The sequence below is a fragment of the Rhinoraja longicauda genome, chromosome 8 (genome assembly GCF_053455715.1).
Source record: "Rhinoraja longicauda isolate Sanriku21f chromosome 8, sRhiLon1.1, whole genome shotgun sequence".
NCBI classification, from domain to species: domain Eukaryota; kingdom Metazoa; phylum Chordata; class Chondrichthyes; order Rajiformes; family Arhynchobatidae; genus Rhinoraja; species Rhinoraja longicauda.
In genome coordinates, this window is record NC_135960.1 from 19,346,645 (window position 1) to 19,366,555 (window position 19,911).

The window sequence follows — 19,911 nt, forward strand, 5'->3', positions numbered from 1 at the left end:
AAATGAACATCCCTGTGTAAATGAAAACAGCCTTGAAAACTACATGCACACAATTCATTATATCTTTCACCTACGCAACCCATACAGAGCTACTATATACTTACTGAGCATTCTTATCCATGGATAAGTTGCTCCAAATGCCAGACCTTAAAAGCAAGGCTGCCATTATCCATCTGCCACACTTGTAAAAACTGATCAGAAAAGCTGCAGCTCAGTCGGCAATCGAGTATTTTAAATTTGTTTGTGGTCAGTTTGGAAGCACATCTGGAAGGATCTGAGATGGCACAAGGCGTCACTGATGAGGAAGGAGCCAGCTTCAGCGAGGAAGTGCTGCTGGGAGATCCATAAAAAATAATTGATAACTCAATGGCCAGGTTAATCTTAAGAGCAGGCAGCATGTAAGTTTTTGGACATCATTTTTTCTTCACAGTCTGTTGTACACATTGGTGATGTTTCACAAAATCCAGTGTTAACACAATCTCCAAAAATCAATTTTGAACATCTTCTGCTCACTAAGGTGCCTTCCTTAGCTGTGATGTTAAAATATTGAATATATCTTGAAATAAGAAAAAAAACACACATAACATATTGAACTATTTCATTCAATTCATCATTCCTGCGCCATCTCTTTGTAGGAGCATTCCAATTAGGTGATCCAATTTGTGGCAATTTTATCCAATTAGTCCCAGTCATCTGGTCTTTTCTCACAGTGCAGTAATTATTCCAAGATTCGAGTTGGGGTTTTTTTCATCCCTAAATTATCATTGATTTTGCTAGCACCACTCTTTAAAAAAAAATCATAGCTTTGCAGATCATAACAATTTATGACAAGAAATTAAATTTAATCTCTCATCTAGTTATTTTCCTTTTCTTTATTTTAACTAAGAGCTGGGGGCAACAATCTTTCCTGATGGAAATGGTTTCTCCCTCTGCTTTTGATCAAAATCTTAAATATAAATCTAATAAACCTTCAACTAATTTCTTCTGCTATAGATGAACCAGTGCCAACTTCCATTGCCTCTCAGCATATTTTTTTATCATTCTGCACACCTTCCAAAGTTTTGAATTATTTTTAAAATGCATGATTTTCAGTGATTTATAAACATTTAACTCCAAGTTCCTTGATACACTATTTACAGTATATAGCTGACTATTCCAATATTTTTGTTTTGTTTTGAATCAGCTTCATCAACATATTATTTTAAAGTGTATCCATTTAAACCCATGGATCCCTGCATTTCTGCATATCTTTTGAAGATTGTGCCATTTATATTTATAGTACGCTCTTTCATTCTTCTTCCCAAGAATGAATCAATTCATTATTCTTTACATTAGATATGATCTGTCAGGTCTGTCAATTCAATCAGGCTGTCTATGGGTGTCTTTTTTCAGCTTCTACCTGAATTTCCAAATTTTGTTTCATCCATGGGATTTAAAAATACGCCTGTATGCATGGACAGATCTTTATTATGAAAAAGATCAGTATGAAACATAAAATCCAGAAGCATGTAAAGTTAGTACTATTTATGCTCCACTAGTTGTAGCCCAGCTACTTGTGAGATCAAAGAATGGGTAATTCCAACTTGATGAACAATGTTAAACTTCCCTCAATAAAAGTAGGAAGAAAAAAGAAAGACCCAACATTAATTAATTCTAACTTTAACTAATTATAATTTTAATTAATTCATATTTTAACTAATTTTAATTCTGTAAAAGCAAATGCTGCATGTTCAGCCCCCTGGTCTACTCTCTTTACATATAACCATATAACCATATAACAATTACAGCACGGAAACAGGCCCGTTCGGCCCTACCAGTCCACGCCGACCACTTTACACATATGACTGTTTAGCTAAGCACATCTAAAATGCCATCTATCGTTTTACCGATGAGACCACTGTGTTGGACAAATCACTGGTGGTGGTGAGTTAGTCAACAAAAGGGAGATAGAACATCAGGCGAGTGATGCCCAAATAATAGCCTCCATAAGATGAAGCTAATTATTGAGTTCAGAAAGGGTGAGTCAGGGAGACGACAGTTTTTGTTGGTGGGTCAGTGGTGCAGAGAGTGAGCAACTTCAAATTCATGTGTGTTAACACCTCGGATGCTAACTGAGCTGAGCCCAGCACGCCAATGCAATCACGTTGAAGGCATACCAGCACCTCTACTTTATTGGAGTTTTAAAAGATTTGGCATGGCTCCAAATACTCCAACAAACCTTTACAGATAGACTGTAGAAATATCCTGACTGGTCGCAACATGGCCTGGTATGGCAACTCCAATGTACAGGAATGCAAGTGGCTGCAGAGAGTGTGGAATCATACTGGTCCATCACAGGCAGAGTCTTTCCATTAATTGAAAACAGCTACGTGAGGTGCTGCCTCCAAAAAGCGGCAACTATAATCATTGATCTCCACCATCCGGGCCATGTCCTCTACTCAATAAATAGTTCAGACTCCTGAAGTCTCACACCACCAGTTTCAGGAACATCTACTTTCCTCCTGCTATGATGTTCTTGTATCAACCTATACAACCTTAATCCTAACTCAACCATGAAACATAGAAACATAGAAAATAGGTACAGGAGTAGGCCATTCGGCCCTTCGAGCCTGCACCGCCATTCAATATGATCATGGCTGATCATCCAACAGTCTCCCGTACCTGCCTTCTCTCCATACCCCCTGATCCCTTTAGCCACAAGGGCCACATCTAACTCCCTCTTAAATATAGCCAATGAACTGGCCTCAACTACCTTCTGTGGCAGAGAATTCCACAGATTCACCACTCTCTGTGTGAAAAAAACGTTCTCATCTCGGTCCTAAAAGACTTCCCCCTTATCCTTAAACTGTGACCCCTTGTTCTGGACTTCCCCAACATCGGGAACAATCTTCCTGCATCTAGCCTGTCCAACCCCTTAAGAATTTTGTAAGTTTCTATAAGATCCCCCCTCAATCTTCTAAATTCCAGCGAGTACAAGCCGAGTCTATCCAGTCTTTCTTCATATGAAAGTCCTGCCATCCCAGGAATCAATCTGGTGAACCTTCTCTGTACTCCCTCTATGGCAAGAATGTCTTTCCTCAGATTAGGAAACCAAAACTGTATGCAATACTCCTTAGTACCTAACCAGATGTACAGCACTTTGGTCAACGTGGGTTGTTTTTAAATGTGCTATACAAATAAAATTGACTTGACTTGACTTGACACCAATGCCCTGTACAACTGCAGCAGAATCTCCCTGCTCCTATACTCAAATCCCCTCGCTATGAATGCCAACATACCATTCGCTTTCTTCACTGCCTGCTGCACCTGCATGCCTACTTTCAATGACTGGTGTACCACGACACCCAGGTCTCGTTGCATCTCCCCTTCTCCTAATCGGCCACCATTCAGGTAATAGTCTGCTTTCCTGTTCTTGCCACCAAAGTGGATAACCTCACATTTATCCACATTATACTGCATCTGCCATGCATTTGCCCACTCACCTAACCTATCCAAGTCACGTCGCAGCCTCCTAGTATCCTCCTCACAGCTAACACTGCCCCCCAGCTTCGTGTCATCCGCAAACTTGGAGATGTTGTATTCAATTCCCTCGTCCAAATCATTAATATATATTGTAAATAGCTGGGGTCCCAGCACTGAGCCTTGCGGTACCCCACTCGTCACTGCCTCCCATTCTGAAAAGGACCCGTTTATTCCTACTCTTTGCTTCCTGTCTGCCAGCCAGTTCTCTATCCACATCAATACTGAACCCACAATACCGTGTGCTTTAAGTTTGCATACTAATCTCTTATGTGGGACCTTGTCGAAAGCCTTCTGGAAGTCCATATCTAACACATCCACTGGTTCTCCCTTATCCACTCTACTATTTACATCCTCGAATAATTCTATAAGATTCCTCAGACATGATTTACCTTTTATAAATCCATGCTGACTTTGTCCAATGATTTCACCACTTTCCATATGTGCTGCTATCCCATCTTTAATAACTGACTCTAGCATTTTCCCCACTACCGATGTTAGACTAACAGGTCTGTAATTCCCCGTTTTCTCTCTCCCTCCCTTTTTGAAAAGTGGGGTTACATTAGCTACCCTCCAATCCTCAGGAACTACTCCAGAATCTAAAGAGTTTTGAAAAATTATCACTAATGCATCCACTATTTCTGGGGCTACCTCCTTAAGCACTCTGGGATGCAGCCTATCTGGCCCTGGGGATTTATCGGCCTTTAATCCATTCAATTTACCTAACATCACTTCCCGACTAACCTGGATTTCACTCAATTCCTCCATCTCATTTGACCCCCGGTCCCCTGCTATTTCCGGCACATTATTTATGTCTTCCTTAGTGAAGACAGAACCAAAGTAGTTATTCAATTGGTCTGCCATGACCTTGTTCCCCATGATCAATTCACCTGTTTCTGACTGCAAGGGGCCTACATTTGTTTTAATTAATCTTTTTCTCTTTACATATCTATAAAAGCTTTTGCAGTCCGTTTTTATGTTCCCTGCCAGTTTTCTTTCATAATCTATTTTCCCTTTCCTAATTAAGCCATTTGTCCTCCTCTGCTGGACTCTGAATTTCTCCCAGTCCTCTGGTAGGCTGCTTTTCCTTGCTAATTTGTACGCTTCATCTTTTGTTTTGATACTATCCCTAATCTCCCTTGTTAGCCACGGATGCACTACCTTCCCTGATTTATTCTTTTGCCAAACTGGAATGAACAATTGTTGTAGTTCATCCATGCAGTCTTTAAATGCCTTGGCCAATTGAATAACTGTAACCACCTCTTGCACTGCTATAGACTTGTTTTTTTAAACTAAATATTTCAACCAACATTTTTGCCCAAAGTCTTGTTTTTGAAGACTTCTTTTGTATGTTTGTCTGAATGTATTTCCCTGTGTTGCTGCTGCAAGCAAGATATTTCATTGTACCAGTATCTTGCTGTACTCATGCATAGGGCAATGAACTTGAATTTGTTAGCTATAATAATTCTGCAGTAATTCAAACAGTAAAGCAATTTCCAATTTATTCATCCAATATTTGCAAAATGCCTTGTGGCAAGAGTGTGGCATATGTGGTTGTAGCTACAATGTCCCAGAGAAAAGTCAACTCAGCTAGGCCAACTCAACAGAAAGAAAAATAAGATTAACCAGAAGGAAACTGAAGTTGAAAGGTGAGTCAATGTATAAATCTCCCATGTATTTGGTTGGAGGGCAAATCTATTTAGAGATGGTCACTGACTCAAGTTATCAGTGGAAGTTAAGAAGTGCAAAATAAATTAAAAATAATAAAAATGTCAATTATTGCTCAAAATTAATTCTGAAAAAAAGCTGATACATGAAAAGATATGAAAAAATAAACCGCGTCAAATGAGGGTTAATTGTAACTATTAAACTACAGTAATTGCCGTGGATTATTTGCGAGGTTCATTATTAGTGTGGGCCATCAAATGCCTATGCTCCCCACAGAATACCACATATTTATGGGATAACAGATCGAGATATTGATCACAATAGCTTGTAATTTGAAGTGAAATGCTCGCAAAATGTTTTATTACACTGTAAAGTAGGTTAGATATAAATTCAGTGCCGAAGATCATTGTGTACCCTAGTCAATGAGGAAGCATGACTACTCTGCATGATTACTTGTTCCATTGGCCTTTCGAAACTGGTTTTGCAAGTCTCAAAAGACAATTGTGAGTGACAAGCCAGGGACCAATCTGTCTCCTGACTGTGTACTTAACAAGGGTTGAAGCTTTACATCTAAATTTACTCATCAAAAGTTAATACCATAGATCCCACACAGAGGATAGAGAGAGCTTTAAAAACTGGATTAGAGGATATAAGCTACAGGGCGAGGTTAAGCACTTGGATTGTTTTCCCTGGAATGTCAGAGGTTGCAAGCAGTCCTCACAGAAGTACGTAAAATTATGAGAGGCTTCGATGGGGTAGACAGTCAGAACATATTGCCCTCGATGGAAATGTTGAATACTAGAAGGCAGAGCTTTAAGGTGAAAGGAGCACAGTTTAGAGGGGATATGGGGGGGGGAGGGATTTGATTTACAGATGGTGAGTGCCAGGAACTTGGTGCTGGGGCTGGTAGTAGATGTAGATATGTTAGTAACATTTAAAACTTTTGGATTTGCAAGAGATGGGGTGATATGGATTTTATTTCGGAGTCACGTGAGTGACTACGTGAAGACCCCGTCCAGCACGCATGCGCGACATTAGCGTTCATGCAGTGCACCCGCGACGAACGGGAGTTCAAGGTGCTCCCGCTACAATTTAAAAAGTCGGGCCGACAGGTAAGTTCTACCGTGGCCGTGAGTATTTTCTCTGTGGTCTGCTTTAGGTCCCAAGATGAGCAAGACCAGAGGAAAGAAATTTGCAGCTCGCCCCCGTTCGTCTTCCGTTGAGGAACGTTCTTTGGAGGGGGGGCAAGAGGCGGCAGCAACTACCGAGCCGAGCCCAGCACCGCTAGTGCAGCCTGAGCAGCGAGCTGGAGGTACCTGCAGCCAGAACCGGGCGGTAGTATCCGACGATTCGGATGAAGATGCCACACCGCTCCAGAGTGGCACTGACAGCCGCCTAAGCCGAATGGAACGGCTTATGGAGCAAATGCTCCAGCGAGATCTGCTGAGAGAGCAGCAGCAGACTCGCCAAGGGAGCCCAGGTACTCCCGCAGTGCCCTTTACGGCACTGGCCATTGCCTCACCTTCTTTTGAAGGCAGCATTGGCGACCAGGTCTGGGCTGGTCAAGAAGAGGGGTTGTTGGCTGAAGATGTCCGGAGTACGCAGAGTGTACAGGATCAGGAAGAGCTGCTGGGTGTGGTCAACCGCTACGTGGTCATTCCACGAGGGGGTCGGCCTTTAGAGCCGAAACTTGCAGCCAGCATTGACCACCTGTCCTCAAAACCCCTACAAGAACGGGTGGTCAATGAGGCTCTTGAGCTATATACAGCCCCAGAAAATTGTACATCATTAAATGTACCAGCTGTAAACAGCCAAATTTGGGGACATTTGGGGCAGAACATCAGGAACCTGGAGTTGAAGCTCCAGAAAATCCTTAATCTCCTGACTGCAGGGATAACATCATATGCTCGGTCCATTGATGGTGTGGACATCTCCACAAATCAGCAAGATACATTAGCTCTGCTGTGCACCACTCAATACCAGATAAATATTTTACGGAAGGAAATCATCAAGCCTGCCCTCAACCCTAAGTTTGCGGGACTCTGCAAAACACCGGGTTCAGAACCTCCAATTCTGCTTTTTGGAAAGGATCTTCCAAAAAAGGTGAAAGACCTAGAGGAAGAATCCAAGACCTTTGGTCTCGTGAGGGCAGGTTTGGGACCGAGCAGACCTAACAAACCCAGGCGGCAGTACCTCACGGCGTCCACCAGTCATAGACCACCATATGGGACTGGTGAAAGCTCGGGGTCCGCAACCATTCCCCGTAAGCCTTTTTTAGGCCAGGGCCCAGAGCGGACCCCATGGAAAATGCGCCACCCCCAACAACATCAACGTCAACAGCAGCCCTCTACAGCCCAGCAGACACCTCATCGTCCAGCGAAGAGGCAGAAGAAAAATTAACACCAGTAACCATGGAGGTAGGTGGGTCTGGTACCTCTCGGCATATGAGCAGTAGGGACTCTATACTATCAGGGGGGAGATTGCACTTGTTTTTGGATGCATGGGAAACCATCACTAATGACAAATACATACTAAGCTGCATTCATGGCTATAAAATTGACTTTGTTCATGAAAACATTCCGCCAGTTCAGCACATACCCCAAAGGGTATTCACCCTCTCAGTCAAAGAGAAACAAGAGGGTCAAGCTGAACTTGTGAGGCTACTAGCAAAAGGTGTCATTGAAAGAACAAAACATGAACCTTTGGAATTTGTGTCTAATATTTTCACTAAAACTAAAAAAGATGGTGGATGTCGCATCATCATTGACTTAACTACGTTAAACGAGTCAGTTAAGTATACACATTTTAAGATGGAAACTTTTGAAACCGCCAGACTTTTGATTTCTACAGGGTACTTTCTAGCAGGCATTGATTTAAAAGATGCCTACTACTCAGTACCCATACACAAGGAGCACCGTAAATACTTAAAATTTATCTGGATGAAACAGCTATGGCAATTTAAAGCCTTACCAAATGGACTAACCTCCGCTCCAAGGTTGTTCACTAAAATCTTAAAACCCGCCTTGGCATTATTGAGAAAACAAAAGCATATAGTCATGGCGTACTTAGACGACATTTTAATAGTAGGGAAAACCTTGGAGACAGCTATTTTGGCAGTAGCAGCCACCAAACGTTTGTTTGAAACTTTGGGGTTTGTCATACATCCAGATAAATCCAATTTTACACCGTCCACTACCATGGACTATCTTGGATTTACGATTGATACTGTTCGCATGGTTGTAACTCTGCCAAAGGGAAAAGCATCACAATTGGCACTATCATGCCACGAACTAATGCATAAACGTCAGCCAACCATACGGCAGGTAGCTAGAGTTATTGGTAAAATGGTAGCAGCTTTTCCAGCTGTACAATTTGGGCCTTTGCACTACCAAAATTTACAAAGAGCAAAAGTGCACGCACGAAAGCAAAACTCAGGTCACTTTGACCGAGCTATGTATTTAACTGCTGAATCCATTCCAGAGTTACAATGGTGGACAAGGAACATTAGGCTCAGTTCCAGTCCCATAATAATCACCAACCCAGTATTAACCATTCAAACGGATGCCAGTGCTTTGGGCTGGGGAGCAACTAACATGCAATCCAGCACAGGGGGCAGATGGACTAATTCTGAATCATCTTGCCTACAGACACGGGGTATCAACTATTTAGAAATGTTGGGTGCGTTTTATGGTTTAAAAGCATATTCATCTAATACGCATCATGCACATGTCCGGTTGCAATTAGATAATACCACGGTGGTGGCTTATATCAACCACATGGGTGGTATAAAGTCGATATCGTGTGACAAATTGGTCAACCTAATCTGGCAATGGTGTGTCGAAAGACATACTTGGTTATCAACAACTTACCTACCAGGTAAGCAAAATACAGTGGCAGACACCAGGTCACGCAAATTTAACGATAACATCGAATGGATGTTAAATCCCAAAGTATTTGCCGAAATTACAAAGCAATATGGCACACCAGATATCGATCTATTTGCATCCAGGCTGAATCACCAGGTACCAACGAATGTCGCTTGGGAACCAGACCCTGAGGCAGCAGCAGTTGATGCATTCACGCTGTATTGGGGGAAAATGTTCTTTTATGCTTTTCCTCCCTTCTGCCTCATCAGTCGGGTATTACGCAAGATTCAATTGGATTCCGCTTCAGGAATCTTGATAACACCCGACTGGCCTACACAGCCATGGTTCCCAGTGGCCCTCGACATGGCTGTCGAAACACCGTTGGAATTCCCCAGCAGTCCGGAATTATTAATCCACCCAGTGTCAGGCATTAGTCACCCGTGCCATGACAGAGTCAATCTCCTGGCTTGCAGATTCTAAAAAGACCTCTACTGGGCCGGGGACTGTCTGAGGACGCCATCAACATGATGACCGCATCCCACCGGGAGTCCACCAGGAGACAATACCTGACCAACATAAGAAAATGGGAACGGTATTGCTCCAAAACAGGAACTACCTACACTACAGCAACACCCACCAGTGTTGTGGAGTTCCTGGTTGGATTACATCGGGAAGGACTCAGCTACAGCGCCATAAATACAGCCAGGAGTGCGTTGTCAGCTTATTTGGTTCCAGCAGCAGGACAACTGGCTTTGGGGTCCCATCCACTAGTAATCAAAATCATGAGGGGTATTTTTAACACTAACCCCCCCAGACCAAGGTACACTCAGATCTGGGATGTCAGCATTGTGCTGACGTACCTTAGGGGATGGCCACCGCCCAGGGCACTCACGCTGGAACAACTTACACTGAAATCAGTCATGCTCATGGCACTTGTGTCAGCTCAAAGGGTACAATCCCTCCACCTTCTGAGGCTGGACAGCATGACAGAGTCATTGGACTGTTTCACATTCCATATTCAGGGACTGGTCAAACAAACTAGACCAGGTACCACGCCTCCAGTCATGGAGTTCTGGGCATATTCATCTGACCCACGGCTGTGTGCCAAGACCCATCTCGCCAATTACATAGACACAACATACAACTTAAGAGGGAGAGAAAAAGCCTTATGGATAAGCCACAAGAAGCCTCATGGTCAGGTGACGAGCCAAACCATTTCAAGGTGGCTCAAGCAGGTGCTTAAGTCCGCGGGAGTCAATACCAATGTTTACAAATCTCACTCCACCAGGGCTGCATCTACGTCGGCGGCTAGTCGAATGGACGTGCCTATGGACCATATTCTGGCCAGAGCAGGATGGTCCTCGGAAAGAACTTTCCAAAGGTTTTATAATAAACCGCTGGCGCAACCTGCTACATTTGCAGACAGAATTTTACAGTCTGCAGATAATATTTAATTTGAGCCCTGGGGAGCTCTCTGTTTTTTGTTGTCATTAATAAACCTTTTTTGTTCACAAACAGGCTCTTTATTGCGATAACATACTTCCTCCCTCTAAGGTCTTCAGACAGTGAGTGAAGCATGAGCTGGTACACGGTTCGGAATCACAGAGCTTTGAAGTCTTCACGTAGTCACTCACGTGACTCCGAAATAAAATAGTAAGATTAAATGAGAATTTACCAGTTCGAAGTTTGATCTGTATTTTATGAGGAGTTACGATGAGGGATTACGTGCCCTCCGCTCCCACCCTCTTTTATACAGATCAACTGGTAATTAAGTTCTTATTTTTTCTTTACTATATTTATTTCAATCGTTGTGTTTTTTCTGTGAATCCACACCGCTGCTTTGAAGAATGTCGCGCATGCGTGCTGGACGGGGTCTTCACGTAATCCCTCATCGTAACTCCTCATAAAATACAGATCAAACTTCGAACTGGTAAGTTCTCATTTAATCTTACTATTATGTGCATGCAGTTAGGGTTGGTTTTGGCATCATGTTCAGCACACATATTGTGGGCTGAAGGGCTTGTTACACTGCTGTACTGTTCAATGGTCCATGTTCCTACAAATAATGAAAAAACTCAAAAATAAGAAAATATAAAAAGGGTACACTAGCAAGAAATTTTAAAATATGTTTTTTGAACTTCTGTAAACATTTAATAAGGAAGAAAATAACATAATGTTGGCATCAGAGTTGGGAAGAAACTATAACAACATTTAAAATACATTTGGACAGATACTTTGATAGAAGACGTTTGGATGGTGATGGGCCAAACATGTACAAGTGGGACTAATGTAGATGGGGCATCTTGATTGGAATGAGAAAGTTGGGCCAAAGGTCTATTTCCATGCTGTATTACTCTATCAGTTGTCATAAATAGCTGGAATCCATTATTTGGAAATAATAACATTTTATATCTGAGAGGCTTTGATATTGCTGGCAGCTATTAATTCTAACAAACATGACATAAAAGAGCATTGAACATTTTTTTTTCCTTAACCTCTAACAACAAAGAACTCATTACAAATATTCACATGATAATGTTGCTGCATCTTCTGACAAATTGGACTTGCGTAATTACATAGTAATATACCGCATGGTTTTCTCCCTTTGAAGAAAACTATACATATTTATAAACAGTCATTACAGAACTTGTCCTGAGTAATCCTTGAGACTGCCCATTAACAACAAAGTATGGGCTATTAGCCACATGTCCTTCTTCACAATGGAACCATCTGCAACCATGTCACTCTGCAATGTCGACCTCCCCATGGTGAGCCCTGTCAACTGACCTCAGTCAGGCGAACGACAACAAACAGAGACAGCAGAAGCAGAAGCAGAAGCAGCTTCATAACTTCTGCTGCCTCAAACGCAAGAAGAAGACTCTGCAATGCTGATAACTTGATGACAATTAGGATTGTAACCTTAAAAACCCTTTCATTTTTTTTATTTGAACATGATATCTCTAAAGTGCTGGGAATGCCAGAATTTATTATCCATCAAAAATTGTCCTCGAATTGAGACCAGTTTTAGTCATAAGGCAAGAATGGCAGATTTCCTCCTTTGAAGGAAATGAGTGACCAAGATTTTTTTTAAGAACTCCAGATTTATTTAATTCTTGAATTTAAGTTCTCCATTTGGAGGGATTCAAACACGTGCCCTGGATCAATGGTCCAGAAATTAGGGTGTTGATCCAGTAACTTAACCCTTACAGGATTTTCCTCTGTTGACTCACAATACAATTATTCATGATATAATTGCTACTAAAAAAAATAAGGTCCATGTCCCTTCAAGATGAGAAATATCATACAGATTCAGTGTGAGCAATGGGAAATATGTTCATATTGTGCATTCAAGACTACACTTTTGTACTTTGTTTTACGTTATTGATCCATGAGGGTAGCACAGCAGTAGAATGGCTGCCTCGCAGCGCCAGGCACCCAGGTTTGATCCTGATTACAGGTGCTGTCTGTAGAGTTTGTACATTTTCCCGGTGATGACGTGGGTTTTCTGTGGGTACTCCAGTTTCCTCCCACATTCCAGGTTTGTAGGTTAATTGGCTTCTGAAAATTGTCCTGAGTGTGTAGTATAGAACTAGTGTATGGGTGATTGCTGGTTGGCGTGGACTCGGTAGGCTGAAGGACCTGGTTCCATGCTGTCTTTCTAAACAGAAAACAACTGATCTATCCTTTTTTTTTGACATGATGAGTTGATATAGTGGGCAAGGCAATAGCAGATAGAATTTATTTCTGAAAGTTATGTGTACATTTATTCTGTGAGGACTATTGAGATGCGAATATTTTCAAAGTATTAAAGAAACTTTGCGGAGGGGAAAAGTCTCTCACTCTGCCTTGATCTATGACCCTCATAACTTTGGATAACTCATCAGGTCCCCCCTCAACCTTCTCCATTCAAAGAAAATCAAATGCAACCTATTCATTCTCTCCATGTAACTAAAGCATGCCATTCCAGGGAACGTCCTCGTGAATCTCCTCTGCACCCTCTCCAATTCAATTATAACCTTCCTACAGTGTGGCGATGGAACTGTACATTATACTCCAGCTGTGGCCCAACCGTGCTTTATAAAGTTAATTCATGTTCCCTTCAACTATGCCGTGGCTATAAAAGAACCTTTTGATATGCCTTAATTCATCACTTTATCCACCTGTGCTGTCACCTTTGGGGTTCCATGGATTTCAAGTCAAGTCAAGTCAAGTCAAATTTATTTGTCACATACACATACTCGATGTGCAGTGAAATGAAAGTGGCAATGCCTGCGGGTTGTGCACAAAAATAATTACAGTTACAGCATATAAATAAAGTTAATAAGTTACTAAACATAGCACAAAAAGTGTCGACAAAAATTTAGTCTCTGGGGTTATCAAAGTTGACAGTCCTGATGGCCTGTGGGAAGAAGCTCCGTCTCATCCTCTCCGTTTTCACAGCGTGACAGCGGAGGCGTTTGCCTGACCGTAGCATCTGGAACAGTCCATTACTGGGGTGGCAGGGGTCCCTCATGATCTTGCTTGCTCTGGATCTGCACCTCCTGATGTATAGGTCCTGCAGGGGGACGAGTGTAGTTCCCATGGTGCGTTCTGCCGAACGCACTACTCTCTGCAGGGCCATCCTGTCCTGGGCAGAGCTGTTCCCAAACCAGACTGTAATGTTGCCGGACAGGATGCTCTCTACAGCCCCAGAGTAGAAGCAATGAAGGATCCTCAGCGACACTCTGAATTTCCTCAGTTGTCTAAGGTGGTAAAGGCAAAGCCCCTCTGTTTTGCAATACTCCATTGATCATACCATTCATTGTTTAAGTCCTATCCTTATTTGTCCTCTGAATGTGCATAACCTCACACTTAACAGCATTCCCAAGCCTGTGTACGTGAGGCGCAAACGCAACTCGCTGACCAGGTATTGAGAGTAGAGAGTGACTTCCCATGGTCATCGTTTTGGGGGACTTAGTTGGGGACGCAGGTCAACCTCAGTTGTGAGCTCCCAAAGTACAGACATCATGTTACCTGCCCCATCAGAGGGGAGAGATCACTTGATCACTGCTACACTCCAATCAAGAACGCATATCGCTCTGTTCCTCGGGTGGCTCTGGGTCTCTCTGATCATTGTTTAGTTCACCTTATTCCGACCTACAGGCAGAAACTAAAATCTGATAAACCTGTGGTCAGAACAACGAAAAGGTGGATGAGCGAGGGCATTGAAAAACTACAGTCCTGCTTTGACTGCACTGATTGGAATGTGTTCAGGGAAGCAACACACAAGCCTCGATGAGCACACAGACACTGTGACACCCTATGTCAGCTTTTGCGAGGACAGTTGCATTCCCATGAAGATCCGGAACTTGTTTCACAACAACAAGCCCTGGTTCACAGCTGAACTTAGACAGCTCTGCCAGTCAAAAAATGAGGCCTACAACAGCAGGGATACAGACCTCCACAGGCAGGCCAAGTACAAGCTGAGAAGAGGAAGCATAGCTACCAAGGAAAGATATTCTGAGAAGCTGAGGAGCAAGTTCTCAGCTAATGACTTGTGCTGGCCTTGCTGAAAAACATCACAAACCCCCTGCTGGACCTCCTGCAGTTTGCATACAGGGCCAATAGATCGGTGGATGAAGCAGTCAACCTAGGCCTGCACTTCATCCTCTCGCATCTAGACCGCAAGGGGAGCTATGCCAGGATTCTGTTTGTGGACTTTAGTTCTACATTTAACACCATTTTGCCAGAGCTACTATACTCCAAACTCTCCCAGTTGACTATGCCTGAACCCCTCTGTCAGTGGATCATCAACTTCCTGAGAGACAGGAAGCAGCATGTGAGACTGGGAAAGCACATCTCGGACCTGCAGACCCTCAGCATAAGAGCACCGCAAGGCTGCGTACTCTCCCCTCTCCTTTACTCTACACCAACGACTACACCTCCACAGACTCCTCTGTCAAGCTCCTCAAGTTTGCGGATGACACAACCCTGATTGGACAGATCCAGGATGGGGAGGAATCTGCCTAGAGATGGGAAGTGATACAGCTGGCGTCCTGGTGCCATCGCAACAACCTGGAGCTCAATGCTCTTCAGACAGTGGAACTAATTGTAGACTTTCGAAGAGCTCCCTCCCCTACTCACCATCAACAACACCAAAGTCACGTCTGTGGAGTCATTTAAGTGCCTTGGAACCATTATCTCCAGGGGCCACCATCAACTCCACAGTCAAAAAGGCCCGACAGAGGATTTAGTTCCTATGGCAACTGAGGAAACACAATCTGCCACAGGCAATGATGGCCCAATTCTATACTGCTATCATTGTGTCTGTCCTCACCTTCTCCATCATGATCTGGTTTGGCTCAGCCACCAAGCACGACATCCGGAGGCTGCAACGGATCGTTCGCTCAGCTGAGAAGGTTGTTGGCTGCAACCTTCCCCCCATTGACGAACTGTACACTGCAAGGACCAGGATCATCTTTGACCCCTCTCAACTTGGCCACAAAATCTTTGAAGCACTTCCCTCTGTAAGGCAACTCTGGACTGTCAAAGCAGCCACAGCCAGACATAAAAACAGCTTTTTTCCACTAGTAGTAGTTCTACTCAATAACCAAAGTCAGTAGTCTCTTTTTTGCTCTGGTTTATTTCCACCCACATGTTTAGACTGTAATGTTGTATCCTTATTGTTTTGATGTGTTTATGTTTTATTCTTAATTGTTAACTGTATGTTTGTGTTTGCATTTGTGAGCGGAGCACCAAGGCACATTCCTTGTATATGCACATACTTGGCCAATAAACTTATTCAATTCAATCCAATTCAAATCAATTAATAATCTGGATTGCCTTGCACATCTTCCCCGACTAATATAATTTTATAGAGACATAATGTCATAGAGCTACACAGCATGGAAACAGTCCCTTTGGCTTTCCGTCAGACTCACCAATCTGTACTTTGCTTGTTTGTCCTTGCATCCCTTAAATAACCATACAATATTAGCCTCCCTCCAGTCTTTAGGGATTTCACCTGTGGCTAAAGGTGATGCAAATACCTCTGCAAAGGTCTCTGCAATTTATTCCCTAGCTTTCCACAGGTTCTGAGGATGCATTTAGTCAGGGACTGGGGATTTATCCTTCTTAACATGCTTTAAAACTGCCTCTACATATTCTTTGGTAATTTATATATGATCTGAGTCCTCACTACTCATATGCCTCGTTCTTCTCTGCCGCGATCTTCTGCTCAGTAAAAATTGGTATTCAATGAATGTTTTCATTTAATATCTCTCCTACCTCTGCACAGAAACTTCCATGTTGATCTTTATGGGGAGCTAGTTATCCTTTTACTCTTTAATATACCTTTGGAATCTCTAAGGCTTTTCCTTCACCTTGCCTGCCAGCTCCATTTCTTGTCTTAATATCCACAGAAGGATTTGTTTGATCTTGATTACCTAAATCTGATGTATGGCTTCCTGACCAGAACCTCAACATCTCTCATCAATTAGGGTACCCGAAACCTGCCACTCTTGTTCTTCACCCTAACAGGAACATGCTCCCCCTGTCCTCTTGCTATCTCACTTTTGAAAGTTGTCCACTTGCCAGCCAACCCCTGATCCGCAAACAGGTTCTCCCAGTCGACCTCTGCAAGGTCCCCCCTAATGCTCCTAAATCAGCCTTGCCCCAATTTAGGGTCAGCTCTACCCTTCTCCGTAACTATGTTACCACAGAAGTATACCACAGCCATTGGGCAATTTACAATTTCTGGTCTATATGGCACTGGATCCAACCCACTTCCTGAACTCTCTACCCATAGTGATGGCTATCAACACTAATTCCATTGTCAGGAGGACCAGCCATATCAATTCTCTTTATCGGAGTCTTTCTGCAGTGAAGAGCAGAATGCGAGTAAACACCAGGCCTCAGGCAGCAGATTCACGGGTCTTGCTCTCAGAACACATTCAAAATAGTTTAAAAGTTTAAAAATAATGAATTAGAAAACTCATGCAAATTAATGGGGTCGAGCTACTGACATCAGCCATTGTCATAAAACTCAGGGGTTCAATACTAAATACATTCAACTCTTAACTCAGCAGACCTGCTCTCCTATGAGATGGCACAACCATCTGTTTCTTAAGGTACCTTCTGCCTCAATGGGCACAATCCAGACTCTTATGTCATAAACAGAGTTAATCTTGTTGCATGAATGGGGAAGACCACAGATATAATGGAGGATATATCTAGTGAGGCATTTAAAAGGATGTTAGCTGAGAGAGTATTTGTCCGCATTTAAAAGTATTCACAAAAATGCGCCACGGGTAGGTTGTTGCAGAAATTAAGGGTTCATAGATTTAGGGTAAAATGGGTTGAGAATTCAGTGAAAGACACAAATTGAAAAAAATAGACATAAACAGGAAAATTTGAGGACTGCCAAGCTGTTACTCATAAGTACAAAAGAATCAATGCTGAGCCAGATTCAATTACAATCTAAATAAATGACTTGGATGACGACGTGAATACAATCTTTCCAAGTTTGCTAATGACACAAATACAAGGGAGGAGTAAAGACAAAGGGATATAGATCTTGAGTGAACAAAAGCTATCATAGAACATGAAAACATGACTGTACAGGAACAGGCCCTTTGGCCCACAATGTCCATGAGACCAAATCAAACTAATCTCTGCCTGCTTGTGATCCATATCTCTCCATTCTCTGGACATCCTTGTGTCCAAATCATGTGATAATGCAAACAAAAAGCGACTATTCACTTTATTCAGGAGAATAAAAAAGCAGAGTGCTTCTTAAATGTTGAAAAATTAATTAATATTGAAGCTCAACATTTTTTGAATATTCTTGCACACTGAATACTAAATTAATATCCATTAATTCCAATCAATAGAATCATGAATAGCATATTGCAAGCAGACTACCGTGCAATAGGAAGGAAGTCTTGCTGCAAGTCTTTCTTCGTTGAGAAAAATAACTGGATTACTCTGTGCAATGTTGGCTCCTACATTCAAGTAAAAGTTATTCCTGTATTGGTGGTCTGCTATATATTGATCTCCAGGAGATATGGATACCTAGTACAATAACATGACGCATTCTCCAAATAAAAGAATAGATCGGTGATCTTACTGAAGCACAAAAGATTCTGTGAGCTTTATAAGGTGTGTGGTAAGATGATGATTCCCTGAATAGAGAATCAAGGACTACTGATCTAGATCTCAGGATAACATATCATTGAAAACATAGAAGATGTTTTTTTACATAACAATTTGCTTATCCTTGGAAATTTCTACACAAGAACACTTTCACTACTCAATCATTTAGTTCTTGCTCCTTTTCTCTGTGTTTTTAGATGTATGTGCATGTATTTTAACTGTTCATTTATAAATAAGTTTCCTACCCTGTTCCAAATATACAATTTGACTCATTAACCCCATAATTAACACCATGATTGGTATTCTTCCAAAAACTATTTCCGTGAACTTCAATAGGGTAATATTGAAAATGGCTTGTGTTACATTCATTTTGACTAGCACATTCCCACAATTGAATCATTTTATGTAGTAAGTGACTGTATCTACACAGCTTGTAGAAAAATATAGTAGTTTACAGACATATATTTTTTTATAACCCAATGCTAAATAGATTCTTACATTCTGTAAGTAGCAAAGGAAAAGTACATTTATTTTTTATATTCAAATTGAAAGCCACTGATCGGTTTGATAATTGAAATTCAGCACCAATTTTTCAAAGCAGAACATTGGAAAATAACTTTTGCTTAGATGCAGCCATTTAATTTTAAATTCAGAACATGCCTCCAGGCCAATGGCTCTTTAGATTTATGGAGAAACTCCACCAAATGACTTATATTCTTAGTTAAGGTGAAACAAGTCTTCATTTTGAATGCAAATGGTCAGTTGAGGGAAATTTAAGAAGGTAGCACAAACAAAATTACATGTCTAAAATGTTTTTTTTAGTTCATGGCTGAAAAGCAAAGGAGTGCTTGTGACTCATGGAGTTATGGAGGTCTGAAATGCTGTTGGGTGAAGTTGTTCACAGTCAACGCATTGTGATGGTGTAGGTATAATAGCGTCTAAGTGACAGTTCTCTAAACTGATATATGTAATTGGCACAAAATTGAACATACCTTGATTCTCTTGTATCACTCGTGCAAACTCAATCTCGTTCTTGAAATCAACATTCAATTTTAATTCAAAAGACAATTTGCTCAATCTTTACTTCACCCTCAGATCCACCCCCAATTGATCACTTCCTTGAAGCAAAATTTCGTACAGAAAACTGCACGTGAAAGAGAAATGGAAAATTCACAATAAAAAAATTGTTAACGATTCTTTGTATCCTTCCCACAAATACGCATTTGTTCACAGGAACCTTTTCTAAATTATGAATGCTTCATCTCTTCTCCAAAACACCAAGTAATGTTTGTGTAAATGGACATGCCGCCAAATCAGGAAACCAAAAAATAAGTTGTTTTTGCAAAGATGGTAGTATCCAGTCCATTCAGAGTCACCATTAAAAATTCAATGAATCAACTAAAGTAAGTCAAAGTTGGAATGTACAAGTGCATTCTTACCCAAAGTTCAGCTTCCTTCTGTCTACTCACTCTGCCATTAAGCAGCAACAGTTTTGTCGGCACTTCAGCAAATGAAGGAATCCGCCAGAGGTCACATGTATGACTGTAATAATCTATGTAGCTAATCTTGCTGTACGTTGGGGAACACAGCCGTAGATTCTACACACAGTCTGCAAAGTTAAACCACATCCTGTTGGTTGAGCTATATTTTTTTTACAAAGTAGAATATCTGCAAAGAATGTTGTTAGATATTTTTTGAAATGCATCACACATTCAGGGACTTAAAA

General features: G+C 41.8%; 1 protein-coding gene across 2 annotated transcripts in view; it reads right to left on the reverse strand.

Moving 5' to 3' along the window:
* The window catches only part of arhgap15 (Rho GTPase activating protein 15), a 630,681-nt gene extending 610,975 nt beyond the window's left edge, over positions 1-19,706 (reverse strand). For both annotated transcript variants that reach the window (XM_078403377.1, XM_078403376.1), the window contains exon 1: positions 19,625-19,706. The gene's annotated coding sequence lies outside the window, so the exon portion shown is untranslated. The remainder of the gene's footprint in view (positions 1-19,624) is intronic.
* Positions 19,707-19,911: the final 205 nt, after the last annotated feature.